This window comes from Podarcis bocagei, assembly GCF_964188305.1.
Source record: "Podarcis bocagei genome assembly, chromosome: 14".
Lineage (NCBI taxonomy): Eukaryota > Metazoa > Chordata > Lepidosauria > Squamata > Lacertidae > Podarcis > Podarcis bocagei.
The window spans coordinates 54,318,572-54,324,004 of NC_138139.1; the positions used below are offsets into that span (position 1 = coordinate 54,318,572).

The 5,433-nt window shown below is 45.3% G+C and overlaps 1 protein-coding gene across 1 annotated transcript in view; it reads right to left on the reverse strand.

The window, feature by feature from the left end:
• The window catches only part of LOC308572870 (uncharacterized protein), a gene marked incomplete at its 5' end in the record, with an annotated part of 179,729 nt that overhangs the window by 6,196 nt on the left and 168,100 nt on the right, over positions 1–5,433 (reverse strand). The window lies entirely within an intron of this gene.

Below are 5,433 nucleotides of genomic sequence, written 5' to 3' on the forward strand. Positions count from 1 at the left end.
ACCTGACCTTTGAGGAGTTTGTAAGTACTGTAAATAATTTTTAACTTACCAAACGTGTGGTTTCTTTCTGTGCTACAGGAAGTGGGGAAATTTGGAAGCAACTTAGAAGGGGATATTTTAAACATCTAACTGCCTATATTTCCACACTTTGCTTTGCTGCATACAGTGGTGCCTCGCAAGACGAAAATAATCCATTCCGCGAGTCTCTTCCTCTTGCGGTTTTTTCGTCTTGCGAAGCAAGCCCATTAGCGGCTTAGCGGATTAGCGCTATTAGCGGCTTAGCGGGCTTAGCGGATCAGCTGATAAGCGGCTTAGCGGATCAGCTGTTAAGCGGCCTAGCGGCTTAGTATCAGCTGATAAGCGGCTTAGCGGATCAGCTGTTAAGCGGCTTAGCGGCTTAGTATCAGCTGATAAGCGGCTTAGCGGCTTGGGGAAAAGGGGGGGGGAACCCCGCAGGAACTCGCAAGACATTTTCGTCTTGCGAAGCAAGCCCATAGGAAATACGTTTTGCGAAGCACCTCCAAAACGGAAAACCCTTTCGTCTAGCGGGTTTTCCGTCTTGCGAGGCATTCGTCTTGTGGGGCACCACTGTATTTTGTGATTTTCGACGTCTGCTGCAGTTCTCTCACTAAAGAGTACTTGCCCCAAACCTGAATCTATGCGTCCAGGAATTCTTCTTTTTATATACCATCTTTTTTCTTTCCCAACCAACATAAATGTTACACAGGAAATCAGTTAGCGAGGGGTGGGAACAAGACAGACTGGGTCGCAAGACACTCTAGAAATGTTTGACTCACATGTATTTCTGAAACCCACGCACAAGTGTCTCCCTGCTCAGATGCCTAACACTCTATCTCTCTTCCTGGGAGGCAGGGATGAATTTCCGACAGGATAACTGTGCATAACTGTTTCCTTGTAATGACTTTCCCCCCACTTGGTCCATCCTGACAGACACATACACACCTCGGGGAAATGGCAGCAGCACACTCCCTTTGACAGAGCGCCTGCCTCCTGATTAAATCTCTCTGATGCCTCTCATTGCGAGAAGCGGCTTCTGGCTAATTAGCAGTCAGAGCAAAATCTGTCTCTGATGCAGAGACATTAATCCCTTTTAACCTTTTCTTCTCAAGGAAGTCTTTCCACCCTTCATCTCCTTGTTTAAGCTTTGCAAAGCAACTTTTCATGGAGGTCATCGGAAGTAACGTGAAATTCTCTCTCCCCCCTAAAAAACATTACATCTGTCCCTATAAATGAACTACAGGGACGGAACTGTGCAATGGTGTTCTAATGTATTGCTAATTAATAATGAGAATATTTAATGGACAGTGATTAATAATTAACTCCCCCCATCTGTTTTCCCATGGGGTCTAGCTAAAAGTCAGACAAATTAAATCAAGAGTGAAATACAGTGGTGCCTCGCAAGACGAAAAGAATCCGTTCCGCGAGTCTCTTCGTCTTGCGGTTTTTTTGTCTTGCGAAGCAAGCCCATAAGGAGCTTAGCGGATTAGCGCTATTAGCGGCTTAGCGGGCTTAGCGGATCAGCTGATAAGCGGCTTAGCGGCTTAGCGGATCAGCTGATAAGCGGCTTAGCGGATCAGCTGTTAAGCGGCCGAGCGGATCAGCTGATAAGCGGCTTAGCGGATCAGCTGTTAAGCGGCTTAGCGGATCAGCTGTTAAGCGGCTTAGCGGATCAGCTGATAAGCGGCTTAGCGGCTTGGGAAAAAGGGGGGGGAACCCGCAGGAACTCGCAAGACATTTTCGTCTTGCGAAGCAAGCCCATAGGAAATTCGTTTTGCGAAGCACCTCCAAAACGGAAAACCCTTTCGTCTAGCGGGTTTTCCGTCTTGCGAGGAATTCGTCTTGTGGGGCACCACTGTACAAATCATAGCCTCATAGAACTGTAGAGGGACCCTGAGGCTCATCTAGTCCAACTCTCGGCAATGCAGAAATATGCAGCTGTCCCATACAGGGATAGAACCTGCAACCCTGGTGTTATCAGACCATGCTCTAACTAGCTGAGCTACATCCCTAAGCTTAGTCTAATCGGGAGGTTTTCAAGCTTTTGAGTCCACGGCTCCCTTGGCCAACTACATTCTTTCTGCAGCACCCCTGGGGGGCTCAGGAGCCCAGTTATGCCGCCCTTTGCTTGCAGAGCACATATTTAGATGTGCACCTGTTTGATTTCCACCCGCCCCGTCTTACTCGCAAATACAGTGGTACCTCGGGTTACATACGCTTCAGGTTACATATGCTTCAGGTTACAGACTCCGCTAACCCAGAAATAGTACCTCAGGTTAAGAACTTTGCTTCAGGATGAGAACAGAAATCATGCTCTGGCGGCGTGGCAGCAGCAGGAGGCCCCATTAGCTAAAGTGGTGCTTCAGATTAAGAACAGTTTCAGGTTAAGAATGGACCTCCGGAACGAATTAAGTTCTTAACCTGAGGTACCACTGTAGCTCCTAGTACCGTACATTTCCAAATTGCCAAAACCTGCTGTCTGGGGGCCTCTCCAGATGTTTTGGAGCACAACTGCTATCCGGCCCAGCCTAGCTTTGGTTCTCACCCCAAACATCTGCCTAGCCTCAGGTTGGTGAAGAAGTTGTTTGAGTTTTAAGTATGGCAGCAATCTGCACCTGAGGCACAAGGGAAGGGGTGGAGGAATAGAAATATGTCCTTTTAGTGCAGAGGTTTTCAACCTTTCTGAGCCCACGGCTCCCTTGGCCAACTACATTCTTTCTGCGGCACCTCTGTGGGGCTCAGGGGCCCAGTTATCTCACCCTTTGCTTGCAGAGCAGGCAGCCTCTCACCCTTTTTTGAACACACTCCCTTGTGGAGGATTCCCTCAGCCTCCTCTCCTCTCCCCTCTCCTTGGGAGTCCTCCGGGCAGCTGCCCTTGGTCTCTCTTTTTTTTTTAATATTTTTTATTGCGTTTTTCAGGTAAAGATATAAAGTCAGATATAAGAAGAAAATAACAGAGTACAGAAAAATACAGAAAAGAGAAAGAAGAAATCCAACGTTCCAAGACATTTTTTCATAACCAACCGGACTTCCCCACATCTCCCTCACCCTGCATTCTTTACAATAAAAATATCAGCAAATTATTACCTTGTTCCATGCATTCCTTTGTACTTTTCAAATTTTAAGTTTTAAGTTTAAGATATCAATTTAGTTAGACCTTAAATTAGATATAATATTACTTTAAACTTTAACCCTTTCATACTTATAACTTAGGTTCCTGTAATTCCAAATCCTGTTATAGAAGCTAGATTTTCCAAATTATGCAAATTTTTAACATTCATATAACTTATAATGTCTTTGTAGATAGTCTTTAAACTTTTTCCAATCCTCTTCCATTGTTTCTTCTCCCAAATCTCGGATTCTGCCAGTCATTTCGGCCAGTTCCATATAGTCCATCAGTTGCGTCTGCCACTCTTCCAGTGTGGGCAAATCTTGTGTCTTCCAATGTTTTGCAATAAGTATTCTTGCTGCTGTAGTCGCATACATAAAGAAAGTTCTATCCTTCTTTAACACTTTCTGGCCCACAATGCCCAAGAGGAAGGCCTCTGGTTTCTTGGGGAAGGTATACTTAAATACCTTTTTTAACTCATTGTAAATCATTTCCCAGAAGGCCTTTACTTTTGAGCTGCCCTTGGTCTCTGAGCTGCCCCAAGGAGAGGTGCCTCTTCACACTGCCCCACAGGGACTTGGGACTTGTCTTGTCCATTCCCAACAGCAAGGGCTGTTTGCTTGCTCGCTCCTGGCAACCAGCACCCCCCCACCAGCCCCAGAGGCACCATTCGCCTGCGGAGCTTGGAGCCAGGGCTGCTGCAACGAACAGCTGTGCAAGCCTTTGGGAGACAGAGATGCAAAAGGGCATCAGAGGAGGGAGGGAAGGAAAGAGGGACAGAGGCCCCTGTTATCCGCAGCACCCCTGACCATCATTCAAGGCACCCCAGGGTGCCACGGCACACTGGTTGAAAACCACTTATCCAAAGGTAAGTCTGTGTCTGCCTGAGCTTGAGTCTGGACTAAGGGTTGTGAGCTCATGTGTTCTGATTCAATACATGATGTCCAATCACAGAACATTTCAGGATTTGAGCCTCTGCCATTGGCCCTTGAACTCTGAGTCATGATTTGCAGCTTGGAAGTTTAGACAGCCAATCATGTTGGGAGTGGGAGTGGCCCGGGCTTTCAGGTATGTATATAAGCAGTTGCTTTGCCCCTGTTACCCAGCTATGTAGCTCAATATAGGTTCTTGCTGTTATCCCTGTGTCTTGCCTCATGGGAACCCACCTACACTTCACTGGCGACAAAGGTGGGATGCTAGGCTAGTCTTACTGACCAGTGATTTAAATCAAGTCTTATTGACTAGTGATTTAAATTGTGATTTAAGTCAATTTGATTTAAATCAGATCCACCCTGGTTCTGAGCAGGGGCACACCTTTTCCGTGTTTTTATAACGTAACCGCCCTGTGATCCTCGGATGAAGGGCAATGTGGAAATTTAAAAAATAAAATAAAATAAGACATAAGACCACTGTTCATCTGTGCCACCACAGCAGCAAGAATCCTTGTGACAAGAAAATTGAAAGATGGAAAAATGCTGACAATTACAGACTGGCAGATACTTATGCTAGAATACCTACAATAGCGAAATTGACAGGAAGAGTTAGAGGAGTAGTGAACCAGAAAATATTCAGAGAATGGAGAATACTTAAGGATTATATAAGATCATATTGTACCAACGATACAATACTAGCAGAACTCAAGTGGTACCTGTAAACAAAATGAATAACAAACATCGTTTTTGGAGTAAATGGGAACAATACTGAAGATTAGTAAACTGCGACAAAAAGAAAGATAGTATAAACAGTGCAATGAGAATGATTGGAAGACTCATTTTATCAGAAGTCTTTTTATTTAAATGTTTATTAAGATGTTAATAGGAAGATTACATATGTAAATTTGTTTTTGCTCCTTTCTTCTGTCCCCCTTTCTGTTCTGCAATTTTCTCTCTCTTCCTTTTCTTTTCTCTTTTTTCCTTTCTCTTTATTTTTTCTTTCTGCAATATGAGAGTCTAAATTTTATTTGTAAATTTTTGTGTATATGTGTGCAACTTACACTAGTAAAGATTACTTTTTTTAAAAAAAATGAAATTAAAAAAACAAACTGCATTTTCAAGCTCTGTGTCCTCTCCCATCATTTCCTGCTCCTTATGAGATCCTACCGCCGGCCAGCCCTTAAACCTCTGCACCCCCTCCCACCCCAACACAATAGGGGCTCCCCCCCCCCCAGCCCACGCCCCGCCTGCAAAGAAGGCCGCCAAATCCCATATAGGAAGAAGAGGCGCCTCCCCTCCTCCCTCCCGGAACTCTGGCGCCGAGGAGGCCGGTTTCCACACGGACGGATTTGAAGAGGGACCCGCGCGCATGCC